Raw genomic sequence first — 6,968 nt, 5'->3', positions numbered from 1 at the left:
TAGTTAGAAAGTACTAAAATGGATCCAAATGTGAATCACAAAAACCTTTACGATTTACCACCCACCCGGGCAAATACGCGGACACATATCGAGGTTGCCGCTGTTTATGAAAATGATAAAGAAGACTCGACTTTGGATGATATACTCGTGCGAATTGGTCAATTTGGACCCTTTCAGCTGAGCGTTCTTTCGCTAATTTGTGTGGCGATGTTATTTAGTGCAATCTTCTCGATTACATATGTTTTTACGGCGAGTAGTGTGGTGCACAGGTATGAAGAAAAATATGCAAAGATAATTAAAATTGTATGAAACTATATAGCTTGCACAAAAAAATGGCTATATACATACCTATGTACATATATGTATAAGTAATACTAGTATTCACGCTATCGACACGTGTTCTATTTTCATTCAATATCGGGTGGTATAGGTATTTAAATAAGTAACTAGTTCACTTCCATCAAGCGACTTTTCGGGAAAACGCGTGGTCTTAACCCGAAAGCTGTGCGATTCTGGCGGTTGTACATACGTTCGATTTACATGTGTCCAGGTTACAGAGGAAATGAGAACTTGAGCCGCGGCTGCTCACAAGATTATTACTCACGCACACTGCTTCAGTGTAAGCGAACTGGATTTAAAGCGAAAAATTAATTAGTTTTGTCGCTACACGGGCCCTTTTGAGAGTCGAGAGCAGACTTTTATAGTAAATTTTATATGTTTGCCTGGATACATCATTTATACACCGAAATGGTGGGCAGAGTTATTAGCGATATTTGCTCTGACCCCCTGGAGTCAAAAGATGGGTCCACTTGTCCAACTTTTCGAACATTTTGTAGGCAGAAGTATGCGCGATCACCAACGGGTAATAGATCTAGCGATCTCCAATACGAGAGATTTGCCAGCCATTGTAGCTCTGGTGATTTCACGACAAAGCTGGTTAAGCAGTTCAGAGCTCTTTCGAAAAGAATTAGTAAAAACAGTAAGTGCGCCTGGGCCACACTAGAGAAGTGAAGCTTTCGTTACATACATATGTATCTAGTTTGTCACATAACTAGGGATGGCAAAAAAATAAAATAATCGATTAATTAATCATATGATTAATCACAAGCCAAAAAAAAAAATAATTGCAATTATTGAGAAATAATCGATTTATCGAATTTTTAAATGCACTTTTTTACAGTGAGTATTCATAGAAACACTTTTCCATAAAAAATTTGTAATTCTCTTGTTAGTTTGCGTTTTGCTGTTAAGCGGTTACGTTTCTCGGTGGCTGTGGCACCAGTTTTTGAAAAAAGGCGCTCAGCAGGCACCGAGGTAACTAATCTTAAGTTTTGGGTAAACAGTTTTCATTTCCTCCCAAGCGCCAACGACATTCGGCTTTAGTTGTAGGACTTGACAATTTAAATAAAATCTCATTTCATCTTGTGGGTGGCCCAAATCATAACCTTTTCGCCCTCGTTTGTGTAAAAGAGATTTATGAGGGGCCTAAAGATCGAACTCATTTTCTACTGATTCTAGTGACGACTCGCTACCCGTTTCCATAAGATCATCTCCGCCCATTATTGCATTTCGCAAGAACTTTATGACTGAGGCCAATGCAAACGGATCTTTGAAATTAATTTTTTTTAAACTAGGATCGAGTAAAGTTAATGCTGGCAAAAAAGAATGTTCGATGGATAGATTTCAGGCAACTACAAAATTCATGTTTCTTGAAAACATTTTTACGATTATTTTACAATTAATCGATTAATGGAACACAAAACTACGATACAATTAAATCGTAAATTGGACAAAAATAATCGATTAATTTAATCAAATAATTAATCGCTGCCATCCCTAGCCATAACCAATGTACAAACATATGTAATACATATGTACATACAAATACATCAGCTTTTGCTTAAGGTTATATTTTAGTCGTTTTTCTATCTAGATCCCTACCTCTATCCTGTTCGTTCTAGTTANCTTTTTCTTTATATTTGTCTTGGTTTTTACTTCTATGTTTATCATTTTCTTCATCTTTATATTCCCCTTCACCTTTGCCCATACATAAGTAAAGTGTTTAAATGTACATACCTTGATCTTCGTTTTTGCCTTTATCTTTACGCATCTTTGTTTTTGTTTTTATTTTTACTTTTGCCTTTATCCTTTTCTTTATCTATGTACGTACTCACCTTAACTTTCATTATTGTATTAATCGAAGTATTATTCTTTAACCTTTTATAACAAGTTTTTATTAAATTAATACCATGTGCATAAACTCAAGAAGCACTTGTTTCAGCCCCAACTATTTTCGTGTGCAATTTCCGTTGCACTATTTCCGTGTGCAATTTCCGTTAAATTTGCCAATTTACTCCCAACCAACCAACCGCCAGTAAAGAAGTTTCACTTCAGAGGTTCAAAGTAGACACAATTTGCCTCCCTGGCCTTCGTAGTATTCACGGAAAGGAGGCGGCTGATTAGTTAGTCAGATAGGGTAGGTCGGCTGCTTTATCGAAGAGTAGAATGGCGAAAATTGAGGTCACATCTGTGTTTAGCTAAGTCCTAACTCCACGAAAGTGGTCCTCCTGCTATTTAACATACGCCGTCATCGATTCGCCACTTCGCTGCTTGATATGTTTGAGTTCCGGTCGCTTAACGAAAAATTTTGCATGTGAAAGCAACAACAAAGTTAGCTAGCACGGATAGACGATAGCGAGTTTGGTTGTACCTCATTGAGTTCGTTCGTTTCGTCACTCGCTAACTGATGGTGAATCGATGGCGGCTATATTTAACTATCGCTTCAGTTTCTGCAATAGGCAGTTATAGGCAGCCGTCAGAACCAATAACCTAGTTCCCACTGGCCAGTAAGAATGGCGATGGGTCTTGTCGCGCCAGCCTAGGGCTTCGCAAACAGTTTCAGCAATCTCTTCAGATCATACTTGGACCAAACCCAGACGCCATACAATAGTAGGTTCCATGCTTGACGAAAAATTAGGAGGTGGCCTTCTTAGGGCAAGAATGCACTATTCGGGTGATTTTATCAGAGAAGTCTGCCTGAACTAAATAATCGGCGGACTGAACACTCAGAGAGGATGCACTTTATAAGCTTCTCATACGTTCCGCATCTCAATTTTATCATATGCTGCACACATATTTCTAGCTACCTTGCAGCCAAATAATTTGGTCCACACCTTCTACATATGCTTGCCGGATCGAAGTCGTGCTCATTTTCTAATGGCGCGACTGCTGAAATAGGGTCTTCCTTGCAAGGCCTGTCGCTTTTCTCGTTTTCAATGAAGCCCGTGTGCCCTCTAACCCAGTACCAGTACCGACGTGCTTTCGTATCATCTGTATCTGTATCTACCACACTTCTTGTGAATGTGCTTTTCGATAACAATGCATTTATCACAGCGGTCGATATAGAAATTCTCATAAATTTTATCTTTCTAGCACTACGTACATTGTATGTCACTTATTGTAGTTTAAAATTGCAGTAAAAAAATATGATATTTAGGTTCCTCCAAAACGGATGAAAACACAAAAAAATAACGTCGGTATCTTCATCTCGTTAAGTTAAGAAGTTTTACAGACTTAATAAACTGTCTTTCTTTTGCATATTTACTCGTAAATATAAGTTCTCGTATTTTAGTTTGAGTTACGATGCGAGCTACAAAATCATTGACCGAACACTCTGAGAAGGGGTCATCTGCATATGTATGTATATCCCCACTTATCGAAATGGTGATCTCTATGTCAAGATCAGACCATGATAGGGTGAAGTAGCTAAGAGCAGAGCATAGGTTATTGTACAGTCACAAATAGTGTGATCTGGAATGTTGGTTTAGGGCGCTATCCGCAGTTATAGTCAGTAATGCTTTCCGTTAGCATAAAGCATAATGTAGGAGTACCTGAGCAATAGGCCAAAAATAGAAACTGAGAATAGTTAGAAGCAGCTGAAGAAATCGACTCAAAAGTCGATGGCAGAGGCTATTGATAGACCGGCGGATACAGGAAGGATTTAAATATCCCTTAAGCATTGCCAACGGTCACGCCTCTGCTAGGCGCTAATAGTTATAATAGGGCAGAAAAATGGACAAGGAAGGAATTAACCAGAGGATATAGTGGACTCGATTCAAACTCAGAACTCGGCTGCATAAGTATCTAGGCAACCTTAGCACAGGCACATATTAATACAGCTATGGACAAAGAGCAAGAGCGGGAAGAAGAAAAGGCATAAACAAGCAAGGTGTGAAAGCTCTGTAACAAACCAAGACAGCAGTCAAAATGAAGCTACGCTTAGATGGAAAGGTTACTTTTACTGGGTCCTTGATGCTGTTGCAAAAGGTAGAGAGCATTTCTGGCACACTCGAAATATTGACGATGAGGCATCCTGCATTTGTCAACAAGATTGAAGAGAACATTGCGAAAAAACTAAAAAAAAAAACGAAACGAAAAAACGTTAAAATTGGCACGTTCAGCGAAATATTAGAAATATGTTGCAAAACTTCTTCGTGCATAGAAACCTGCTATTTCTTTTGATCAGCCAAGAAGTTCCAAGAAGCTGATTAAGGTATGTCATGCAGCCAAAAGACACTTGATCATCGAGATGATCGATCCGAATCTCTCTGATGGACAGATTTGGCCGGAACAATGAAAACAATTATATGACAAATTATTAGAAGTAATTGTTCCTTGGATGGCGAACGAGCAAGACCAACTAACTTTTTTATAGAACGGGTGATGTTGGGCAAAACGATTCTTAAGTATAACAATGATTTCCCATTTAAATGGCGCACGAGGTTCCCAGGAAATTAGATCGAGTATGGTAGAGCCTTGGGTTGATATAAGTAGCCGACGATTTCATGTTTGCCGAAAGCAAAATTCGAGAAAAACCCAAAGGTCATTCTGCTACTTTTCCCATGGATCAGAAGATGCGTAGGCAAGTCTGACGCCAACAGAGCTCGAAATCTGTTCCTTCAGATAAATGAGGAAGCCGAAGACAAGTTCGTTTGTTCAGAAGTTAATCAGTATAATACCTTTTGCGTTTGGTTTCTATAGACAAACTTAAGCATGGAATCTCCTTCATAATAATGTTTGCCGCCAGCTTTCCTAAAAGGTGAAAATGGAGAGCTCTACTCTATTGGGAAGCTCAGTACAAAAAAAATTGTAATAACAGCTAGGGACACGATATCGAACAGAAAGTATCGATATGGTACTCATTTAAAGTATCGCTTTAAAAATATCGGGTAGCCATTAATATCGGAATTGGATACCAAAATCCAAAAGTTTATCTAAATATAGCATGAACCAACGACTACAGATCACCTAATCAGCCATCGTTGTATTTGTAATCGATTTTCAGAAAAAAGTTTTCGTAGCGTTTTTGACGTTTTTCGGGTTTGTTTACATCGTCTTCTACATCTTCGTAGTGATTTTTTAGCGATTGAATGTGTTTTCTGCAGCGATTTTAATTATAAATTTTGGTTTATTACATATTTATGATATAAAATAAAGTGCTGTGTGATCGGAACAAGTTTGTGCGTATGTTTGGTTTGCCAAAAGGCGTAAATTTGCGTGAAAAGTGGGTGCACGTTTGTGGCCAGAACGTTGGCATTGAAAAATCGACCCGTGGTAATGATATGCGATTGTAAAACACTTTCAATCATGAAAACCATATTTTATGAACTTTTTTTGCTAATTGTCATCAAGTTTCACTTTGTATATTTTATAATAAATACCAATTTAATCGCACTCAATCACCGCGCCTTTTTCGTTTTCTTTGTTTGTTTTCATTCTTAGGCAGATGTCAAAAACACTCAGAAATATACTTTTTTCTTGCTTCTTTGATTAGGTGATCTTGTATTTTTGGTTCATGTAAATATAGGTCCCGCATATAGGCCGCTGTGGTGTAATGGTTAGAAGCGCGCAAAGCTTGAAAATGAAAAACAGCTTCCCATTAAAACAATATCGCCGTTCAGAGTCGACATGAAAGTGTAGGGGCCCCTCTTGTGTCACAACACACGCGACAGATCGGAGGAGAATCTTGGTCAAACACTAACATATTCTTGCCCTACAAGGCGTGGTTAGCTATGTGACATTCTCTGGACTAAGATTTTGCATGGTTGGGTTAGATATATGGGGATCAGAGAGTCTGGAAAGTTGTCAGAGAAGTAATGACTCCCACATAAACATGCCGGACTGAGTACGTAGCGGAATTTTCTGACCTACCACTAATCGAATCCCTTCAATTCCAGTTCTGTGGTAACGGCTAAGGAATGAATATATCAAAGGCAAAAGGTCATTCAAACACAATTATGAACGACTTCAAATTTTTTAAACCTTCAATATTTCATAACCTCTTTTTCATACGATAAAACTTTCTTGTGACGCAGATGTAAAATTGCAGAATGCGACACGGCTTCANAAGTAATGGACTGGACCAATGTAATCGCTTTGCGAGTAATTATACTATAAACCAAACAGTTTCTACGACACCTGCCGATGAGTCACTCGGATTGTGCTATGCGCACAATTTCGATAGCAGTAAAAAGGAGAGGTGTAAGGACAACGATTTCATATTTCGCGATAAGGAAGTGACGATAGCGAATGAGGTTTGTACCAACGCAAAAATAGAAAATAACTGCAAGAATAAGCAGCAAGTTTGTATTTTTTCGCAAATAGTTTGGTATTTACTGCGAGAACGAATGGAAGCTGGCCATGGTGGGCACAATTGGCAATCTGGGACAGTTCGTCGGCATACCCTTGGGCGGTGTCATATCAGATCGGTAAGTATCGGCGCGTTTCTTCACCTGGAAGCAAATTTTAGGTTTTTATTTGATTATTTTTTCTACACCCATCTCCGCTCAGGTATGGCCGCCGCAACGCGCTCGCCCTTGGCGGCTTCTTTAGCGCCTTCTTAGGACTAATTCGCTCATTTACACCCAGCTACACTTCTTTTATAATTTTCGAATTCCTCGACAATATCG

At 38.7% G+C, this 6,968-nt stretch overlaps 1 pseudogene; it reads left to right on the top strand.

Annotated features, from left to right (window-relative positions):
- Window positions 1-12: 12 nt before the first annotated feature.
- On the top strand, window positions 13-6,964 carry LOC108369491 (solute carrier family 22 member 1-like; annotated as a pseudogene).
- Window positions 6,965-6,968: the final 4 nt, after the last annotated feature.

Source organism: Rhagoletis zephyria, unplaced genomic scaffold, assembly GCF_001687245.7.
Source record: "Rhagoletis zephyria isolate East Lansing unplaced genomic scaffold, Rhagoletis_zephyria_1.1 Rzeph_scaffold_03708, whole genome shotgun sequence".
In the NCBI taxonomy this organism is placed as follows: Eukaryota; Metazoa; Arthropoda; class Insecta; order Diptera; family Tephritidae; genus Rhagoletis; species Rhagoletis zephyria.
This window is presented reverse-complemented; position numbering and strand designations above follow the sequence as displayed.